At 36.0% G+C, this 23,620-nt stretch overlaps 1 long non-coding RNA gene and 1 pseudogene across 2 annotated transcripts in view; both read left to right on the forward strand.

Moving 5' to 3' along the window:
- Nucleotides 1–23,620, forward strand: part of LOC309859805 (phosphatidylinositol 3,4,5-trisphosphate 3-phosphatase and dual-specificity protein phosphatase PTEN-like) — a 199,697-nt pseudogene that overhangs the window by 128,965 nt on the left and 47,112 nt on the right. The gene's annotated exons all lie outside the window — the stretch shown is intronic.
- On the forward strand, nucleotides 1,787–23,500 carry LOC309859823. Its single transcript, XR_014308947.1, has 2 exons — nucleotides 1,787–1,883; nucleotides 23,347–23,500. It is a non-coding gene; the product is annotated as an uncharacterized lncRNA (long non-coding RNA).

The following is a 23,620-nucleotide window of genomic DNA, read 5'->3' on the forward strand; positions in this document are numbered from 1 at the left end:
GTGAAAGAGCATGAGCAGGGCAGAGGGAGAGGGACAGAGTCCTGGTTGAGCAGAGAGCCTGATGTAAGGCTCTACCCCAGGACGCTGGGATCATGACCTGAACCAAAGGCAGATGCTTAATCCACTGAGCCACCCAGGCAACCCTGTTTTTTTTTTTTTTTTCCCTTAAAATATTTTTAGGTCTGTCCAATCAGTGTGTGGTAAAACTATGGATACAATCTTTTAAAAAAATAATTTTAAAAAGCTTTTAGTAACTTGATAATTATTTTCAATTGAAAATAATACCAAAATTAACTCAATAATGTGAAAGCAGCCGAAAGTGATGGAAAAAGATCTACAAAAAGGCACTGGATTTGGTGAATTTTGGATTGTACTTGAAGATCAAATGGGGTCCAGGAGTAGGTAGGTGGAGAACTTCAGGGAGGGTGTTGAAGGGAGGCTTGGGGCAGATCAGCTTGGCTGTTTTGCAAGGTCCATTTCAGAAAAATCACGAGATTAGAGAGAGGAATAATGGTACTCGGGAAGAAATGAGGTCTGCCACTATTGACAAATGGATAGAAATGTAGATTGGTTGGTATTTTTTGTTTTGTTTTGTTTTTTTAGTTTGATGCAAATTCTTCTGGAGCACAGAAGTTTGTTTTTATGCTGACTACAGTGTGTAACATAAGTAAATAGAATGGCATGCTAAATGTTGATTACCTTGATGGTGAATGAGGAAAACTTTCTACCTTAGTTCAGTATTACTAAGTCACAAATACCAAGGACTTGGAAGAGATCATTGTGGTTGTCTCAACCTAATCTTGTGGAGTAGGAAATTGAAGCCTGGAAAGATGAAGTCATGTCCAGGTTATACAACGGGATGGCGGCATTAGCCAGGTCTTAAATCTGGCTTCCTAATTCTTTTTTTTTTTTTAAGATTTTATTTATTTATTTGACAGAGAGAAATCACAAGTAGTCGGAGAGGCAGGCAGAGAGAGAGAGGGAAGCAGGCTCCCTGCTGGATCCCAGGACCCCGAGATCATGACCTGAGCCAAAGGCAGCGGCTTAACCCACTGAACCACCCAGGTGCCGCTGGCTTCCTAATTCTTAATTGTATCTACTTTTCTCTATGCTGTCGTTCCTTTTGTAACAATGAAAAATGAGAAGTTGTGTAGCTTTTTTTGTTTTTATTTTGATACTTGGTTTTTGTCCCAAGGTAACTTCAGTTCTGATTTATAGTCTGTGGTTTTTGTTTTCATGTATGTGGGCCTAAATAGTGTAAATGTGGAAGTTACTTTTTTCCTTAATTTTTATGTACTTACTTTTAATGTACTAGGTAAAGAGATTTGAAAATTATTTTGTCATATAATTATTTTGAGAATTTTTTTGGGAATTAATTTTATGTACCTGTGTTTCTTTTTTTTTTTTTAAAGATTTTATTTATTTATTTGACAGGCAGAGATCACAAGGAGGCAGAGAGGCAGGCAGAGAGAGAGAGAGAGAGAGGGAAGCAGGCTCCCTGCTGAGCAGAGAGCCCGATGCGGGACTCGATCCCAGGACCCCGAGATCATGACCCGAGCCGAAGCCAGCAACCCACTGAGCCACCCAGGCGCCCCTGTACCTGTGTTTCTTAATTACACATGATGGTTTATAGATAAATACATTTGACATCCTTTTACTAGCATAGGTATAGTGATTTTTATAATCAGCTATATGCAAAATGTAAATATATACATTGGCTCAAAGCAAATTGTTAAAAATTAACCATGTAGTTTGCATTGTTGTATATTTCAGGTGTTTCCTTAACTTAAGTACTCAGATATTTATCCCAACATTATTGCTATGTGGTTTCCCGCAGAAAGACTTGAAGGCGTATACAGGAACAATATTGATGATGTAGTAAGGTAAGAACTTTTAATTTTCTGTTGCAAATATTGATGTATTCATGCTATATTTTCATTTAGAGAAGATTTCTAAGTCTTAGAAAATGATGTGCTTTGTGATGTGAACTCTTTTTATTATGTTGGTGCTCTATCACTGCTTTTTGTTTGTTTAATGGATCTCAATGGGATACAGCTCATTTGATAAGAACTCATTTGTTTGTTTAATGGATCCCAATGGGATACAGCTCATTTGATAAGAACTAACCTTTGACATGGTTAGGTGTATGTAATAGGATTTTCTGGATTCCTTTTAAGGCTTCTTACCAATTTAAGTCCTGGATTCAGTTACACTATGTTTTTTGTCTTTTATTTCACAATTGGGGATTAGATTTAATCCTTGAGTGTATTCAGTCACTTAAATTTATTCATTCTAAGGTAGAGATAACTGATACCATGTATTTTTTACATAGAACAGTTTATAATGGAGCATAAGTATACTAAGCATTTGAAGAAGTAATTTGGTACAGAGGATCTGGACAGGAATTGCTGGGCAGACCAAGGCCTGACTTTGTCTCTTTTTTATAAACTTGCATGATTTTTTAAGTGTAATTATTATCCAGCTTGAAACCGTATTTCTCAAGACTGATTTAATAATTTTAACACATGTATAACTTAAGAGTATGTCATCTATTTTATGAGAGAAGGAATTTGTTTCTGTTGTAGTCTTAATATATTTTCTCATTTCAAAGCAAAAATATATATGTATGAAAAATTAACTGTAAACATCAGAAAATTTAATGCCTTTTAAAGTTTAAAATTTTGGATTATTTTGTTTATCTTCTTAGAGAAATCTCTTTCTTGGAGACTTTCAGTTTAAATATTTGATTAGAATTAATGTTATCTTGAATGGGAGAGCACTTTGTAAAGCATTATGCAAATGTAGAATCCTTATAGAATTGAGTATATGAATTGTCTGTGTCCTTATTATGAGCTGGCCATAAGTTGTTTTGTTAAGTGGTTAATTTTTAACAATTTGCTTTGAGCCAATGTATATATTTACATTTTGCAGTATTGAGTTGTGTCCAGTTGGATGTTGTTGTGTTTAAATTGTTCAGAATTTTAAAATCAGTATCAGTATCTACAAAAAGTACAGAAAAACCAGACTACTTTTTCGTAGTTTTATTACAGTTAGAGGTACAGGGGGCTGTCAGAATTACTGTTTAAGAATTTGAAAATAGGGAAATAAATGTGTCTTCTCATGGTTGGGCAGGACACAGTTGGAAGGATACATAATATCAGATCCACGAGAGCAATAGCCTGATATGGCTAATACACATCTACAGAAAACACAGTGGGTGATGGAAAACAGAATGACGGGTGTAAATTTTGCATCGAGAGAGATGGAGAATCTGGAAAATGAGCAGTGCATCTCCTGAAGTGCAGGAGTGTTTATTAAGCCCCCTTAGGACCTAGATGAAATACCTTGCAGGTTGATCTGTTTTATATTACTACTATATAATTCTGTATTCAACCAAGTACTACTTAACCAGATCAGATTAGTACTCATGTGGAAAAAGAGTATGAATACTATGGATAGAGGACAGGTTTTTGGGTCACTGTAAGGGCCTCCTTGTGGTGAGTTTACCTGGGGTGCTTGCTCCCTTTGCTCTCTTCTGACTGTGAATAAGTCACTGAAGCTGATTGATCATCTTTAAGTTACTGATAAAGTTCGGTTTCTGGATCAGCACATTTCATTTTCAGACCTTAGACTGATACTCTCACCAAGAAAATACTGTGCTACCAGTGCTTTGATCTTTCATCTTCCAACTTTGCAACTCCTGCCTTTAAGCCACTGAATTAAGATTCACAAATTTAATTTGTGAAATAGTAACCAAAGTTGAAGTTTATTCTATCCACTTTAATGTATCTATTTTATCTAGCTTTTGTCTTTTTCAAATCTGTTATTCCTTAAAAAGATTTATGTGTATGGTTTGTTATTTAGCCAGTAGTTGCTTTAGCCAAATGTCACCCTTTGGCAAGGGTGGTAGCCTGTAAATGATGAAGAATGATCTGCTGAGTAGAATAGCTAGGGCGTGCATGCCTGGCTTGTCTTGCCCTCCTGCTCCCCTCCAGTTTTGTGACTTGGGGATATATATGGCTATTGAGGCTTTCGTTGGCTTCATTTGCTCACTCCACTCCACTTCTTTTATGAGAAAAAGGAGGAACAGTCACCAGGAAGGTAGCTGTAGCTTTTCCCCTATGAAGTAAAATAATTTCCAAGAAGAGGATTAACTTCTCTAAGGGATTGGCTGTCTCTAATACCTAAATGATTCATTTCCTTGATTGGTTCCCACAATATGGGAAATAGTAGTAATAAGCAGTAGTGATTTCTTTTTGGTTCAAAGATGATAAAGTGATAATGAAAAGGGTGTCTTTTTATCTTCTTACAAGTTTTCTCATAAATGTATTTCCATTTGGATTTTCCTTTGCCCTATCTATTTGAATTTTTACTTCTCTAAATCCATGTTTTTTTCTATGATTTTCCCCCAAGCAAGAAATATTGTTCCAGGTTCAGGTTTTGTTGGTGTACATCTTTGCTCTGAGTAAAAGAAACTGAAATTGCAAATGCCTTTATGCTTAAATTATGCAGTATTAAACTGTTTTGGGATATGGTTGTTATGGCAATGTGAAATTTTATACTTAAGGTACTCAAGTAACAAATATTTAACTTCTCCTTTTGAGGTTACCTCCTAGGGTTAGGAATTAATGTAAAAAAATAGAAAGTGGGGGAGAAGTGAACCAAGTTGGAATTTTTTACTATCTTAACTGCAAATGTTAGGCTTAATAATCAGAATTGACATGTCAGGACAAGGACATTTGAACAAAGGAAGATGAAGAGCTAACTCTTCCCAGATTGTTTTTTCTTCTTTTCCTCTTATTCCTACCTTCTCTTCCCCTCCTTTATTGTCATTAAGCTCTTGCTCTGACGAGCTGGTAATTTGAAACAATGTTTTATTCAGATAATTGATTTTTCTTGGATATGTGTGGTAATCTTATCCCCCTGGGCTAATATTGAAATTACCCTAATTTATATGTTATCTGGTATAAATCTAAGCAGCCTTTAACAAAATGATGCATTATGTGTTTAACCGACATAGCTTAAGAACTGTTCTGTACTTAATAAATCAGCCAAATGTAGGTTTAATAGACGTGAACTGGCTTTCTTACTGCAGAACCTTTAATACACTACTATGCCTTGCAAATCTCCCAAGAATGAGATTCGAATATGCTGCTTTCCTTTTCCTTTTTCTTCCCCTCATTCTCCCTTCTCTCATTTCTTTTGTACTGTGTTAAAATAGCATCTTTCTAAAATAGTGTTTCTTGGAGCACAATTTGGGAAGTGTTGAAAATGAAGAAAGATGCATGTAACAATATTTCCCCCTAGTCTGAAATCAGTAGGAAGTAATTTACTTCCCCTTTTATTGGAAAGATTTTAGATGCGTTTAGATTCCCATATTTGTCATAAGAGAAGGCTTAGAGCTGAGCATTCTGATACATAGTGATTAAAAAAAAAAGACTTTATCCATTGTCTTCTATACTATCAGCTTTTTTGTTCGTGTGTGTGTGTGGGTGTGTGTGTGTGTGTATTTGTATATATATATCCAACTTTCCTGTTTTATACATTCTTCCCAAAGAAATTTAAAATAATCTTCTCTTAATTATATGTCGATCTCTCAATCAGCCTTTTATTTATGTGTTAATGTCCGATAAAAAAGGAATTGTTTGTCTTCCCAACAATATCATTATTGGCTGTTCAGTTCCAAGAATTAAAAAGAGAGCATATAGAGGAAAGTGTCACACTAATTTAGAGGAAAGAGTATTGTTTCCATTCTCCATTTCAACAACTTTTGACTTCTCTTTTATACTGCCTTTCTTTTTCCTGCTTCCTTTTTTCTCTTTATTGTGGCAAAAATTATATAACATAAGATCAATCATTTTAAAGTGAACAATTCACTAACATTTAGTACCTTTCCAGTATTTTGTAACTACCACCTCTCTCAAGTCCCCAAACGTTTTTAATACCCCAAAAAGAAAAGCCTATACCCATTGGCTGCCTCCCACTTCTTTTGTTAGTTTTATTTCCTTACATATAGCAGATCCTTGATAGATTTGACAGTGTTTATAGTATCTGCATCCATCTAGCTTTTAGGATTTTAATAATAGGTAACACTTATTTTTCATTATTTCTGTTGTATAAGCTGTTTACATGTGTCATTTTATTAAAAATCTCTACAATTAACCTGTCCCCATTTCATATATGGTTTAAAAGAAGTTAATTTCCCCAAGTGCCATAGTGGGTAAGTAGTGAGCTGAGGGTCGAGTCTAGTCTGTGAGATTCCAAAGCTGATTGTCTCAGTAGCCATATCTATCAGAGGATGAAATGTTTTACCACATACATATGTACACCAGAATATGCCTATATAGGCATATTCCAGAAAATTTGTTTAGGATTTGAGTTTCCAGGTTGAAAAAAAGCTATAAAGTGCCAAGCACAACAAATGAAAACAGGCCAATACCAGGCAGTTATTACAAAATTCCTTTAAGAATATCAGAAATAATGAGAATGTCTCAAAAACTTTTGGGATCATTTAGGAGGGATTAGGAATATATATGTCATCTAACTTCTCATAATCTAAGAATCTAATTTAAAGATGGAAGATGGAGGACTAGTGCTTTAGAAGTTCTGCATTCAGCCTAGAGTTCTGTATCCAGCCAAACCATTAGTCAAGTGCAAAAGGAGGAAAGAAAGACCTTCAAGAACAAGAAAAAAATATATCCACCATGCAACATTTCTTAGGAAATTCCTAGACCATGTGCCCTAACAAAATAAGAGAATAAACCATCAAAATAAAGAAAGGGGCTTTAAAATTTTGTTTTAAATTTTTCTTTTTCTTTTCTTTTTTTTTTTTTTTTTTTGAGAGAGGGGTCAGTGAGGGGGCAGAGGGGAGAGGAAGAGTCTTAAGCAGACTCCATGCCCAACCCAGAGACTAATGCGGTGCGCCATCTAACATCCCTGAGATCAGAACTTGAGCTGAAGAGTCAGATGTTTAACCAACTGAGCCACCCAGGTGCCACTAAACTTTACCATTTTAACCATTTCTGAGTGTATACTTCAGTGGCCTTAGGTACATTCATATTGTACAGCCTAAAACTTTTTTTTTCTCCTACCACACTGAAATGTTGTATGCATTAAATAGTAGCTCCCCCATTTTCTCTACTCTGAGCTCTTGGTAACCATTGTTCTACTTTCTGTGTCTGTGTATGTAACTTTTCTGGGCACCTTATATAAGTGGAGTCATGCAATCTTTGCCTTTTTGTGACTGACTTAGCATAGCATGTGACTTCGTTTAGCATAATGTCTTCAAGGTGCACTCATGTTGTGGCCTATATTGGCCACGTTTTCTTCCCTTGTATGTATATAGCACATTCTGTTTATTCATCCATGGATGGACACTTGAGTTGCTTCTGCCTTTTGACTGTTGTAAATAATGCTGATATGAACATGGGTGTACCAGTATCTGCATCTTGCTGCTTTCAGTTCGTTTGGTTGTATACCCAGAAATGGAGTGGCTGGATCAAATAGTGATTCTGTGTTTAATTTTTTGAGGAACTACCATATTGTTTCTCCCAGCAGCCGCATCATTTTTCATTCTCAGCAGCAAGAATAAATGTTCCAGTTTCACTACATCCTTGTCAACACTTGGTATTTTCTGAGCTTTTTTTTTCCTCATTCTTTTTTTTTTTTTTTAAGATTTTATTTATTTATTTGACAGACAGAGATCACAAGTAGGCAGAGAGGCAGGCAGAGATTGGAGGATGCAGGTCCCCTGCGGAGCAGAGAGCCTGACATGAGGCTCGATCCCAGGACCCTGGGATCATGACCTGAGCCGAAGGCAGAGGCTTTAAACCACTGAACCACCCAGGCGCCCCACTTTTTTTTTTTTTTTAATAGAGCCATCCTAATGGGTGTGAAGTGGTATCTGTAACTTGAAGAAATCACACATGTCAGCTACAGAAGCAGAAACCTGAGAAACTTCCTTTTCTCTATGAGCCTTGGTAACTGACCTCTCCTGCAAAGCCCCTTCCCCAAAACCAAGAGGAAAAGGATGGGGCATAATGCACCCTTATTTTAGCTAGACTCTTTGTAAGATTTTTCCCATTCTTTTTACTTCTGGAGTATGATAGCTGATGATTGCTTTGTTTGCTGGGAACCAGCGCTCTAGGAAATTCGTGTTAGCCACTTGGCCACTCTCATGTACCCTGGCCCTCTGTTTTAAAAAAATGAACAAATGCTAAAAGAAGGTTTTAGAAACAGAGGTATTTAAAATGTGCACACTGGACACATCAGTACTTCTAGCGTACACACTTAGAATGACTGTAATTATCTTGAAACAACTTACAAAGTCTAAATTTGAGGTCTATGGTCTCCCTTCTTGGAAGGCCTATTTAAGCATCTGGTTGATTCAGTCTTATATTTCTCATCACCTAATAGGAGGCCTTCCATCTCTTTCCTCTTCTGTTCCTCTTTTAAATTTGAGTCTAGACAATATAGCTCAAGTTCCAGAGGAACCAGAAAAATGACCAATGATTTTCAGTTTTGGGGACTCTAATTTTGTGCATGATCTTTTTTCTTTTCATTGAAGTATAGTCAACATATATGTTATATTAGTTTCAGGTTTATAATGTAGTGATTGGAAAAATCTAGCAAGTATAACTGCCATTTGTCACCATAGAATACTCTGACTTATATTCCCTTTCATCACCATGACTTATTCATTCCATAACTAACCTGTATCTCCTGCTCCCCGTCACCCATTTTTCCATTTTGTCCATAGCCATACCTGCTCCCTTTTGTATTTAAGGGTCTGTTTCTGCTTTTTGTTTGTGTTTAAAAAATTTTTTTTTCAGATTCTACATATAAGTGAAATCATATGGTATTTGTCTTTCTGTGACTGACTTACCTTGCTTAAGGTAATACTCTATATCCATCCATGTTGCAAATGCAAAGTTTCATTCCTTTTTAATGGCTGAGGTATAGTTCATTGTTTGTGTATCAATCATCTCTTTATTCATCTGTCATTGGACACTTGGGCTGCTTTCATAATTTGGACATTGTAAATAATGCTGCAGTAAACATAGGGGTATGTGTATCATTTTGAATTAAAGTTTCTGTTTTCTTTGGTTATATATACTTATTAGTGGAATTACTGGATCATAAGGCAGTTCCACTTTTAATTTCCTGAGGAACCTCTGTACTGTTTTCCATAGTGGCTGCACCAATTCACATTCCCACTAACAGTACATAAGGGCTCCTTTTTTTCCACATTCTTAACCAATACTTGTTTCTTGTCTTTTGGACTCTAGACGTTTGGCAGTTGTAAGGTGGTAAGGTGGTAACCTCAGTGTGGTTTTAATTTGCACTTACATAATGATTAGTGATGTTGAACATCTTTTCATGGGCTTATTGCCCATTTGTTTATCTTTTTGGAGAAATGTTTAGCAGTTTGTGTTTTTGTTGTTGAATTCTAGGAGTTCTTTATATATTCTGGATATTAATCCCTTATCAGATATGTGATTTGCAAATATTTTCTCCCATTCTCTTGCTTTGTTGATAGTGTTCTTGATGAAATGCAGTACAGTACAATTTAACTATTTTTTGTTGTCTGCCTTTGGTGACGCACCCAAGAAATCATTGCTAAACTGGTATTATGAAGCTTTTCTTCTGTATTTCCTTTTAAGAGTTTTATAGTGTTTGGTCTTTTTTGCTTAGATCATTAATCCATTTTAAGTAATTTTGACTGTGTTTTAAGATAAGGGTCTAACTTAATGCTTTACATGTGGATATCCACTTTTCCCAGCACCATTTGTTGAAAAGACCATCCTTTCCCCATTGAATGGTCTTTCCACACTTGTCAGAATTTTTGACCGTATATACAAGAGTTTATTTCTGGGTTCTCTATTCTAGTCAGTTGGCATACATGTCTGTCTTCATGCCAGTACAGCACTTTGTATCTTTATGGTAGATTTTGAAATCAGTAATTGTGAGTCTTACATCTTTGTTCCTCTGATTCAAGAGTCTTTTGGCCATTGAGGGTTTTTGAGAGTCCATATGAATTTTAATGGAATTTTCTAGTTCTGCAAAAAAAAAAAAAAAAAAAAAAAAAGTTTTGGGGATTTTTGAATGATATTAATTAGTAGATTTTGTTGGATGATATTGAAATATTAACAGTATCAGATTGGGGTGTCTTTCCAATTTTTTAGGTCTTTAATTTTTTTTTTCATCAGTGTTTTATAGTTTTCTCTGTATATCACCTCCTTAATTAAGTTCTTTCCTAGATTCTCTTTTTTGGTGTTTATCATGGATGGAATTTTCCTTTTTGGATTATTCATTGTCAGTGTATAGAAGTACAGCTGATTTTTGCACATTAATTTTGTATCCTGCTGCTTTGCTTAGTTTGTTTTTTCTGATGGTTTTTTTTTTTTATGGTGTGGAATCTTTAAGGTACATGTAAAAACATATAGAACATGTCATCTGCAAACAGAGATAATTTTATTTCTTCCTTTTTAATATGGTTGCCTTTTTGGATAGAAGTAGCAAAACAGACTTCCTGTTTTGTTATTGACCTTAGAGGACAATTTTTGTCTTTTACCATCGCATGTCATGGTAGCTATGGGGTGTGGAGTTTTTCTTTTTAAATCGACTTTAGTTTTTGGAGCTATTTTACATTCACAGCTACATTCAATTCGAAGGTACAGAACTGTCCTGTATGCCCCCTGCCCTCACACATATATGGTCTCCTTCATTATCCTTGCCCTCTACCAGAGTGGTTTATTTGTTGTATTGATGAACCTGTTCTGACATCATTATCGTACAAAATCCATAATTTCCATTAGGCTTCACTCTTGGTGTTGTGTGTTGTATGAGCTTGGAAAAATTTTAATGACATGTATCCGCCATCATAGTAACATACCTAGTGGTTTCACTGCTCTAACAGTAGTCTGCAGTCTGCCTATTTGTCCCTTTCCTCCCAGCCCAGCTGCTGGCAACTGCTGATTTTTTTTTAACTGTCTCCATACTTCTGACTTTTCTATACTGTTATATAGGTGAAATCATCCAGTATGTAGCATACAAAAACTCTGGTACTATCCAATATGGCAATATATGAAAAACCCACAGCATGCAAAATGGTATGGCCACTTGGAAGACAGTTGGTAGTTTCTTAAAAAACTAAACATACTCCATAAAATCAAGCAATTGTATCCCTTTGGGTAGTTACCCACAAGAGTTGCAAACTTATATTCACACAAGAATGGATGTCAAGTCTTTAATGCCTGGCTCCTAAATGAGGAAAAAGGGGGGAAATGAAGGGAAAAAATGGGCTCTGGATCTTTAAGTCCCCTGGAAGCCTTTTCCATCAGTGGGGATTTCAGCAGTGGTGGCCTGCTTCTGTGTGTGCAGGTGTGTAATCAGAAGCAGCAGCCAATGATCAGAACACAGATCTCTGATATTTGGAGGACAAGGTCCCATAAGCTGGTGTAGGCTGTGCTAGGCATATGTGCATGGCTTCCTGTTGCGAGGTGAGGGGGTGGGCACTGGGGTGGGTAGCTGCTACCATAGTGAGAGTTGAAATTGACTGAAATTAACTGTGATTTACTGTCTAAGCCTTTCCCTAGAAGCTGCAAGCTTTTGAATAGACTCCAGGATTCCAAAATAGTTACACTAGTCAGATTATGCCAGTACAATTCTTGTTTAGGTGGGGAGATGGATTCCTGGTGACTCCTACTTTGCCATCTTCCCTCAACTAATTTCTTATTACAAGTTTTTTTTTATATCTTTTGGAATACGTGTTTATGTATTCCTTTGACAAAAATAATTTTAAAATGCACTTTGGCAGCTCATAGGAGTTCACAGGAATTGAGGAAAGAAAAGACTTCTAAAAACTAAAGACTCTGTATTCTCACAGCTGTCTTTAATGAATTCAGATTATTATATATTGAAATTATTTGAAGTAAGGTATAGTGTATCTTAGATTGTACTCTATTCCACATTTTGAGGGTATTACCTCTCTGCTCTTAATTTTTTAGTCTACTTTCCAAGTTATCTGTAGTTAAATTTTCCCATTTCCCTTTGGAAAGTGCTGTTTTCTTGCTTTTTTCCACTTTTCCATTGTATCAAATTTATAAGGCAGTGAGCCAATTGTGGGCATGAAATCCTTGGGAGGAGAGAGGAGGAAGTGGGAGGGGCAGCCATGGTGAATGTTTTCCTAAGTAATATTCAAGTTCTTTGAGAGAACTTACCCTCCCCCCTTTTTAAAAATGCTGTGATATTTTCTCTTAAATAGATTGTTTATTCTCCTGCCAGTCTCACTGTTGCGCAAAGTGCTAGATAAGAAATTGTATAGTTCACATTATTAAAGGGAATACAAAAAGTATTTTACCAACCCTTAGTCAAAAAAAAAAAAAAACCCAAAAAACAAAAAAAAACAAAACAAACAAAAGCCAAAAAAACAGAACAGCTATAGGATAATAAATAAAAGAACAGAGTCAGAGTTCTGGGTTGCACATGACAGAAAGTAGCTCTAATTAAGCAGAAAAGAATTGTTTGAAAAATATTAGATAGCTCATAGGTAGAGAATCAGGCTTAGGAATTTTGCAGAAGCAAAAGACCATGCCTTGCTTTGAGGGAAGCAAGGCATGGTTAAGAGGTTACAATAAGGCAGTCTCTGCTTAGGACATGGCTGCTTGAAAACTTGCTATCCCGGGTACTGCTGCCTTGACTGCATGTTGTTGACTGTGCTTATAAGCTTTCAGCACTTCTGGAGCTTTCTTTCAGTGATCTGACTCCTTTGCCCCTTGCTATCACCACCTAGGATTCAGTGTCCAGAGTAGGAGGACCTAATTGGTGTTAGACTTGCACCCATGATGAGGAAGAGAAGGAAGGGAATATTTGCTTCTCACTTTTTGAAATTCTCTCCAAATTAGAATGGTTGTGGATGCTGAACAGCCTAAAGAGTACTAAAACCTCCTATAAATTTCTCTTACTTCACACGTCCTATCCTCAGACTCTCTTCCCAAAGATACCTACAATTAAAACTTTCAGGTATTCTTTAAGAAACTTTTTCTTCTTACATCCACTTTTTAAGAGAAATAGTTGGGAACATAGTTCCTACTCTTCTGCATCTTGCTTTTTTTTTTTTTTTTTTCCTTTTACCATACTTAGGAATTTTCCATACTGACATGGAGATGGAACTGATTTTGTTATTGGCTTTTATTCCATTTTATGATCATTCCATAATAAACAGTCCCCTCCAATCCATATTCGGTTATTTCTTGTTTGTCACTATTGAAAACAGCACTCTAATAAACATTTTCTCACACATACCTTGGTGTCCTTTAACAGGTATTTACTGAAGGTAGATCCTTAGCAGTGGAGCAGTGGAGTTTTTCTCTTCTCCACAGTGGAATTTATTCTCACCAACATGTATGACAGCATCTTTCCCCCTTCAGTCTTGGCAAACAATATTATCAAACTTAAACTTTTTGTAATTTGTTGGGTAATTTGAGTTTTATTGCATTTCTTTAATTGTGAGATTAAGCGACTTTGTGATCTTTATTGGTCATATTTTTTTCCTTTTGGTTTGTACATGTATACTGACCCTATCTTCAGCATATTTAAAAGTCTTTTTACTTAATGATTTTTATGAACGCTTCAAAAATTAAGGAAGTTAGTGGTATTCTTTCTTAAGACAATTTTATAATGCCCTGCCTTGCTGGTCTTTTGAATTTTATGACTGCGAGATTCAGGTGAAGCTGTTACAGAGAGCTTGATGGATTATCTCTGTTTCAAATTATTGATTGCTAACTGTATGCTTTACTAATATGTCTAATCATGGAATGTCAAAGATTTTGTTAACAGTTGTTTGTTCAAGAATATTCTTTAAGAAATAACCTTGCTTAAATAGCGACTTGAAACCATTTTAATCCAGAAAAATGTCATGCATCCACCACGCTTGAGTTACTGAATCAGAGCAAACCTCTTGGACAGAGACAATAGAAGTGAAAGGGAATTTAGTGGCTTCTAAGCCTAGCCTTGCCTTTTCTCTCTCTTTCTTTCTTTCTTTCTTTCTTTCTGGAGTTCTGCTTATCCTCTGGCTCTAGTGTCATACGACTCTCTAACCTGTGCAGTTCTACCTTATTTAATGTTCTTTTTGGATCCAGACATTTTCCTCATTTCAAGCCTTTTCTTTTGTCTTTACTATTCTTATGTTCCTTTATATATGCTCTTTTGTATTCATCTAGGATTATTTCCCTTTTTTCCACTAGGATTATTTCTTTTCCCCCACCCCCGGTTGTAACCTTTTAAGTCTGAACATTGTGAGTGAATTCTCTGCAACTGTATTGATTGGTTTTCTAAGATAATTTCTGTTCATTTGCCTTTTTTAAGCTAGTATCCCTTGTGATTGTTTATGCAGAATTTTAGTTTTTAAATTAGTCTCTCTGTAATCTTTCCTTTTGGATTTTGAGTTATGAATTCATACCCTATTATTTAAATGAAGCTTTTGAAATCCGTTTTACTGATCTGTATCATATCTAACTATGCCAGTATTTCCTTCCTTGTCTGATGTGAACTCTAAAATTATATGAACACTTTCTCCCTGTTTCCTGGCATTTCCACTGAAACTTGTTCCTCATTCTAGGTTAGAAATACGTCCAGAATTTTAGTTTTCTTCTTTATTGTATTAATCTACTAATAAAATTAATCAAACATACCAGGTATTTGTTAGAAAACTGCGTATGGTTGAAAATACTTTTTCATGGGTGCCTGGGTGGCTCAGTGGGTTAGGCCTCTGCCTTCAGCTCAGATCATGATCTCAGGGTTTTGTGATCGAGTCCCGCATTGGGCTTTCTGGTCAGCGGGGAGCCTGCTTCCTCCTCTCTCTCTCTCTCTGTCTGCCTCTCTGCCTATTTGTGATCTCTGTCTGTCAAATAAATAAATAAAATATTAAAAAGAAAATAATACTTTGTCAATAGGTATTTTGACAGTTGTAAAGTCCCAGTAATTACTGTAACTTTCCTCTTTTAATTTTATGCTCTATTCCAAGAATGTTCCCATTTCCACTACCTTCCTAAGCATATGTATTGTGGTCTGTTGTGTTTTTTCAATGATCTCTGTGTTTTAGACCTGTGCTGTCCAATATGTTAGCTATTAGCCACATGTAGCTATTTATGTTTAAATTAGTTAAGATAAATTTACTCATTAATGTTCATTTGCCTTAGTTTTCAATAGCTACATGCGGTTAGTGGCTTCTGTGCTGGACAGCATAGATACAGAACATTTTCATCACTGAGGGAAGTCCTATAGGGCAGTGCTTTTTTTTTTTTAAAGAATTATTTATTTATTAAAAGACACAGCAAGAGAGGAAACACAAGCAGGGGGAGTGGGAGAGAGAGAAGCAGGCTTCCTGCTGAGCAGGGAGTCTGATGCAGGGCTCTCAGTTCCAGGACCCTGGGATCATGACCTGAGCCCAAGGCAGATGCTTAATGACTGAGCCACCCAGGCACCCTGGACAGTGCTTTTCTGAATGTCATTTTGCTTTTCATTCTAAAAAGTTCTCATTCCTGAAGGTGATATACTTGTTGTATTTCTATCTCTGGTATTAAGCAAAATACATTTGAGATATTTTGACGTGGGTTGCATTTTACATGTTGGTAGTTGTAATCAGATTACTTTCCTAATCAACTTTATTGAGGTGTAATTTATTTGCAGTAAAGTATATTCACTTTAAGTGTACAGTTCAGGGAGTTTTGACATGTATATACATCCATGTAAACATTGCCACAGTCACGATTTAGAACATTTTTAGTGCCATAAAAGTTTTCTTCATGTCTCCCTTTAGTCAGTTCCCCAGCCTTGATTCTGGGCAGTTTCTAATTCTTCACTGTAGTTAAGTTTTGACTGTGTTAATATTTTATATAAATGCAGTTATAGAGTATGTACTTTTTTTGGTTGGTTTTCTTAGTCTTTGCATAATTACCTTGGTTGTTGCTTATTTCAGTAATGACTTTTTTCTTTTTATAGCTGAATAGTATTCCACCGTATGGTTACGATATAATTTATTTATCCACTCACCTGTGATGGGCATTTGCTGTGAGCATTCATGGCCAAGACTTTTGTGGACATATATTTTTTTGTCTTTTGGTTAAATGTCCATGAAAAGAATTTCTGGGTCATATGATATAATTACTGAAAGAAAAAAAAGGTATATATATTTAGGTTAATGGAACAGAAGAGAGATTACAGGAAAACTCAGACATAGGTTGTTAGAAAAGATGATAGAGAATTCACTGGGGACAGGATACTCATATTAACAAATGGTGTTGGAACAACTGAATATCAGTATGAAGACAATTACTTCTGATAATACAAAAAAATCTCATATTACATACAAATGGATATTGTAGATAGAAGTATAAAAGTAACATGTAAAACTATAAAACAAATAGATAAAAACAGAGAAGAAAATCTTTGTGACCTTTGGTTTAGTCAGAGATTTCTTTCTTTTTTTTTTTTTAAGATTTTATTTATTTATCAGAGAGAGAGAGGGGAGAGACCGAGCACAGGCAGACAGAATGGCAGGCAGAGGCAGAGGAAGAAGCAGGCTCCCCGCCGAGCAAGGAGCCTGATGTGGGACTCGATCCCAGGAGCTGGAATCATGACCTGAGCCGAAGGCAGCTGCTTAACCAACTGAGCCACCCAGGCGTCCCGAGTCAGAGATTTCTTAGTACATAAGAAGTTAACCGGGTAAGAAAAAATTCACAAGCTGGACTTGATCAGCATTAAAAACTTCTGTTGTTTGAAAGACACCATTAGTAAAATTAAAAAACAAAAACAAAAACAGCAAATTTGGAAGAAGTACTCACAATGCATATATCCAAAGGACTTAAACTCAATGCAATATAAAGATGATTTTAAAAAATTCATAAGAGGACAACCCCATAAAGAAAAGACAAAAAAAAATTTTGAACATAAACTTTACAAAAGTAAATACTTAAATGATAAGTAAATATATTAAAATATATTCAAAATAAATCATTGGAGAAATGGAAATTAAAAGATAACGAGGACCTGTTTCAAATTTTACTGGGATAGCTAAAACTTCAAGGGGTAATAATGCGTTGGCAAGGATATATAGCAATTTGAACTCTAATCCATGTTGGTAAAAGTGCAAAATGTTACAACTTCTTTGGAGAAGTGCTTGGCAGCTTTTAGTTCATAGTAATAGCTTTCTGAATTTTTTCACTGATAGCTCACTTCCTCTGCTGTTTCTTTTTCCTCTAGTTCTATCCCTCTTTTGAGAGAATAGATTTTCTTTCCTACTGGGGATCCTAGTCTTTGATCAGACTTTAATATAAAACTCTGAGTTTTGCTTTTGTGTTTAACTTGAAGTAATAGAGGAGAAGGCAGTACTGTGCAGGCAAGTGTTAAGATTGCATTTTTAACAGGATACTTTACTTGTATTGGATGTATAACAGATCTTAAGTTTGACAACCTAAAAATGAGTAGGATAAAAGAGTGTTTGGGGCTTGCCTGTGTTAATGGGATTAAGGCAGAGATGACTTACATATTAAAAAGAAAAACAACAACCCAATTTCATGTTTTAGTAGTAGCAATGGCAGCTGCAGGTATATTAGAGTTTTAAGAGCAAATTTTAATTTTTAAAAAAGATTTTATTTATTTATTTATTTATTTGAGAGAGAGAGAGAGAGAGAGAGAGATATCACAAGCAGGCAGAGCAGCAGTCAGAGAGAGGGGGAAGCAGGGTCCCCGCTGAGCAGAGAGCCCGATGCAGGGCTCGATCCCAGGACTCTGAGATCATGACCTGGCCTGAAGGCAGAGGCTTAGCTTAACCTGCGGAGCCACCCAGGCACCGTATGAGCAAATTTTAATTTAACATGAATGCAGCAGAACTAAATAGGGTGCCAAATAATGAGTTAGCTACAGAAAAATGTAGCAAATAAGTAGTTATATTTTTTTCTTTTCAGATATGAATTTTTCTTTTTTACCTATTTTTGGAGTAGTAGTCTTTTCTGAATGGGATATCTTTAAAAAGGATTTGCTTCTGGGTTTCTCCCAGACTTCCAGGAGCATTTGTTACTATGATTGTGATTGTCAGTGCTGCCCTGTAAATACAGTAGTAGTTGTCACAGAGGAGGTACTCAATAAATATTTGTAAGATGAATTTTTATCAATTCTCCAAGCATGTAAAAGTGATCAAATGCTCTAATAATATAAACTTTAGTAGCAGTGTATATTGACAAGCAGATATACCAGTTCACTTTCAAGAAAGAGAATGACTCAGGCTTTCCAATAAAGCTTGAATTTAATTGTCTAGAATAGATTTAGTCTACATAAAGCCCTTCCAGTGGGTGGATTGATCAGTTAGCTGTTGAAACATGGAAAAATTATAGCCAGGCTTTAGCCCATGAACCTCAGATATTTTTGGCAAGACAATTCCTGTTGTAAAGATGGAGACATCAAAATGTCTTTGTTAGAAGTTGCTTTAACTAGCTTCTTTTCTTTGATTCCACATTTATTCAGCAGCACTATACTTTCAATTTTTGGTGTGTCTCCTTATGGAAATATATTGAACTTGTCATAAAGATGTGGATACTTCCTGTGTCAGTTGGACTTTTCAAGGAAATTAATATATTGCTGTTATGGTCTTTATGATATTTATATATCAGTCATATGACATGAGTTTGAATTTGTTTCTGAATGAAAGTACCATTCACTATACTGATAGGATTACATCTTACACAGAAGGTAGAGGATCAGACCCTGGACTGTCATAGTAACTTCACCAGAGTAGTAACAGAATTTCTGAGGCCTATAAAGAAAGTTTATCTTGCAACCCAGATTCCTCCCCCCTACCTTTATTGGAACAAGTTTATTAATTTGGTATAAGTGTGTAGAGCAGCTAGATTGAGTTTTGCATTTGTTTAATGTAATCTTGCATTCCTCAATTGAACATTGTGTTTTATTTTGCCTGTAGAGTGCTCCAGTTTATATAGCAAGTATATATAAACCTACATAGACTATATTTCATAAAAAAATACTATAAGATCAAATTTAAAGTTGCTTTATAATCACTGACTTTCTTAATTGGTGTATTTAGTCCATTTACATTTAGTATAATTATTGAAATGTTTTATTTACCATTTTTCTGTTTGTGTTTAGTTGTTCAATACTCCTTTGTACATTCATTCATTCTTATTCTCTTTCATTCCTCTTTTCCTGTACTCTTTGGGATTAATGGAATAATTTTAGGTATTCCATTTTAATTCTGTTGACTTTCTAGCTATATGTATATATATATTTTTTTTTAGAGGTTCTGCAATAAGGATTAGAAAACACACTTTTTAGTTTATTTTAGTCCTCTTAGAGTTGATATTGTGAGCATTAAATGTAAGAACCTTATAAAAGAAGAATTTATGTCTACCTATGTATTACATCCCAGAATACAGTGTTACTTTATTTGCTTTATACACTTGTGTTTCAGAGAAAGGGAAGGAAAAAATGTTCTTTTACCTTTATTCCCATTATTCCCTTCAGCCTGAGGGGCAGGTCTGATGGCAACAAATTTTCTCTAGTTTTTTTTATCTTTTTTTTTTTTTTTAAGATTTATTTATTTATTTGAGAGAGAGCATGGGGGGAGAGGCAAAGGGAGAAGGAGAGAGAATCTTCAGACAGACTCTGCATTGAGTGCAGAGCCCGAAGTGGGGCTTTATCTCAGGACCCTGAGATCATGACCTGAGCTGAAACCAAGAGTTGGATGCTTAACCCATTGAGCCACTCAAGTCCCATTGTCTTTCACCTGTCCTTCTGAGACTCCAGTAATACAGGTGATAAACTACTTTGTATTGTTACACAGGTCACTGACAAGCTGTTCATTTTTTCAATTTCTTGTTTCTGTTCTTCAGATTAGATAATTACTACTAATTTGTTGTCAGATTCATATTTTTGTGTTCCAGCTAATATTTATGCATATCAAGCTGCCTCTACACGTATTTATTATCTAAAGCATTTACTTACTTTATCTGCAAGTGCAAATTCAGTGAGTTAGGAATTCAGAATAGGCATGGTGGAATGGCTTGTTTTAGCTCCAAAATATCTGGACCCTGGGACTCCCTGACTAGAAATGAGCTGGAAAATTGTGGCCAAATCATCTACAGGTGTTTTCACTCACATGTCTGGTAAATGCTGGCTGTTATCTGGATTTTTAGCCTGGCTATTGGCCAGCACCCCTCTACTTGGCCTTTCCAAGTGGTCTCTCCACGTGGGTTAGTTCATGCTTCATCATATTGTATTAACTTCGTGCCAAGAGTGAAAATCTAGAGTCCAAGGTGGAAGTGCTTGACATTTTTATTATCTAGTCTTAGGAATCACATAATACCACTTCTGCTATATTCTCTTGATTCAGGTTGTTACAAAGGTGTGCCCAAGTTCTAGGGGGAGGAACAATAGACTTTACCAGTTGATGGAAGTGTTAAAGTTAGGTTGAAAGGAGAGCTATGTGAGATGGATGATGCAGTCCTTCTTGAAAAATGCAGTCTGCCACAGCTTTCTTCTGCAGTCTCCAGTCTTCTTTTAAGAGTAGACTTTTCTTTCCAGATACTGAACTTTTGAGGCCTAGAATTTGTCTTTTATAGTTTCTGTTTCTTTGTTGAGAGTTTTCATTCTTTCACTTATTGTAGTTATCTTTCTTTGTATTCATGTATGTATTTATAATAGCTGTTGGAAGTCCTTATCTGCTAATTCCAACACCTGGTTCATCTTGGAATTAGTTTCTATTGACTGCTTTTTTCTCTTGGTCATGGGTCTTATTTTTCTGCTTTGCATGTCTAATAAATTTTAATTGTTTAATGTCGTGATTGATATGTTGTATGTTGTGAAAGGTAATGTTGTAGGGAATCTGGATTGTTCCTTTCTTTAAGGGTATTGAGTTTCATTTTGGCAGGCGTTTCTTCTGGTATGGTTAGGCTTGGTTTTCTTTGTTAAGGCAGGCTTCTTTCAGGTTTGTCATTTGTCTTAGGGCATGGTCCTCAATTCTAAGGTGTGGCCTTTCTGGGGGCTCAACTGAATACCTCGTATGCTTCAATGAAGTTTCTCCATTCTGGCTGGGCCAGAACTCCTCCTCCTGGCTGTGCTATCTCTGGTGTCATCTCCATTATGCTTTCAGATCCTGCACATATGCAGCCCAACTCTTGGCCAAGGACCAAAGGTGAATTTCCACACAGACTCCTGAGGTTCTACTCTTCAATCCCTTTTCTCTGCCTTTTTGTTCTACAAACTTCAGCTGTCTTAGCACCCCCAAACTCAATCTCTGCCTTTTGCCTCAGTGAGACCTTTGTTACATTTGTTCTGTTTCCCCCCTGTGTCAGAAGAGAGCCTTCACACTGAAAGTGAGGTAGTCATGGGAGTTACCTCATTTTCCTTTTTTCTGAAGGATTGTAAGCCTGTGCTGCCTTTTGTTTAGTGCCCAAAATGGTTGCCCAGTTTTAGATTTGCTTCTAGTCAGAGGATAATTCCTGTACCAGATACTCTATAATGGTTGAAAGTATATACATGCTACTGTAAGAAAACTTGCAGTAGATGACCCCTTTGTATTGAAAACCAATATAAAACGATTTTAAGAACAAACTTATTTAAGGCCTGAAGTTTTTAGAATAACCTTACTACTGTAAAATAATTTATAATGTTCAAATTTTGCTTTTTATTGAATTTTACCCATAAATTTGTATTGATTTTTTTCCATAAATAGCAAATGCAGTGAAAATTTTAATATCATTCTCTCTTCCTGACTGATGTTAGACATTGCTAATCATTAATGATATTCTTCCCCAGTCTCCAACCTGGATGTTGTTTTAATAGCCTTAATATTGCACACTGGTAAGCAAGCCACCACCAGCTTGATGCTTATTTACCATTTTAGTGTTTATTTCCATTTTACTAGCCCAATCAGTATTATTTTGTGGGATATATAGTTTTTATGAAAGATTTCCCTAGTAAATTGTTTACTTCTCTAGAACTGAAGAACTGAAGTGATTTTTTTTAAAAAATTCATGTTAAAAGGAATCATTAAGGCTATTTATTAAGTTCTCAGTACTTCCTGAGTGAAATGTAAGAAAATAGAAGCTTGTGAAGCAGACATTCTTAGCACTTGTGTCTCTGATAAATAATACTTGAAATTTAAAAGAGAATAAAAAGCTGGTTTTGAATATAAGTTATAGACACCAGCTAAAATAACACAGGAAGTGTCTTGATGAAATTAAAGGTTGAGCTTTCTATGGCTGTGCCTCTAGGAGGGATTTAAAGGTCAGTGACCAGCATTTTGACAAATTGTGTTTTGTTAATCATTGTTTTTCACTGAGATCAGATTTGCAATTTTGTGGTAGTGTATGCTAATAATTTTTTTTAAGATTTTAATTATTTTTATTGGACAGAGAGAGAGACCACAAGTAGGCAGAGAGGCAGGCAGAGAGAGAGGGGGAAGCAGGCTTCCCACTGAGCAGAGAGCCAGATGCGCAGGACCCTGAGATCATGACCTGGGCTGAAGGCAGAGGCTTACTAACCCACTGAGCCACCCAGGTGCCCCTGCTAATAATTTTTTTAAAAAATGTCCTCGAGACAGGCTTTGTATGAATGAAGATACCACTTAAAAAAGCCTCATGAGTCTTTTTTTTTTCAAGATTTTATTTATTTATTTGACAGAGATCACAAGTAGGCAGAGAGGCAGGCAGAGATAGAGAGAGAGAGAGGAGGAAGCAAGGTTCCCGCAGAGCAGAAAGCCCTATGTGGGGCTCAGTCCCAGAATTCTGGGATCATGACCCGAGCTGAAGGCAAAGGCTTTAACCCACTGAGCCACCCAGGCACCCAATCATGAATCTTTATAAACCGGAATTGCATGAATCTCATTAAAACCATATCTGGGGGCACATGGGTGGCTCAGTCAGTTAAGCATCTGCCTTTGACTTCTGGGATTGAGCCCTGCATTGGACTTCCTGCTCAGAGGAGAGCCCTCCTTTTCCCTCTCCTCCTCCTCTGCTTGTGCTGTCAAATAAATAAATAAAAATTTAAAATATCCCAAAAAACCCAAACTGTTTCTCAAGGAGGACTGTTGCCATGTTAAAAAAAAAACCCCAGGTTTCCATTTTTTTCTAATCTAAAACTAGTATATGAAAATATTTATTTTATATAAACTAAAATATACTGTTCAAAAACAGTTGGATTTCTAAGCTGATCAGACTGACTTTCTGGAGGTAAAATAATATATAACTTCATCAATTTATACTCTTTTGGAAAATACAGTAGGACACCTTTTTTTTTTCCATTGGAAAGTAGTATATGCTTATGTTTTAACAGTTGCGGAAGTGTTGAAAGTGAATAGTGAAAACCTCCATCTCTCCCTGAAAACTTGTGATAACTGCTATGACTGTTTTGGTATTTCAGCCCCACTTAAGTGTGTGCAGGGCAGCCACATGTGAATCATGTTCCTTGGATTTGGGCTATAAGATGAGTGCTTCCTTATTTATACAATATTGGTTTGTATATTTGGATTCAAAACTTAACAGTCCCAGACCCAAAATGTACTAAAAGTGAATTGTTAGTCCCCCAAAATAACTTTTTCACTGCTCAC

This window comes from Mustela nivalis (assembly GCF_964662115.1).
Source record: "Mustela nivalis genome assembly, chromosome: 2".
Lineage (NCBI taxonomy): Eukaryota > Metazoa > Chordata > Mammalia > Carnivora > Mustelidae > Mustela > Mustela nivalis.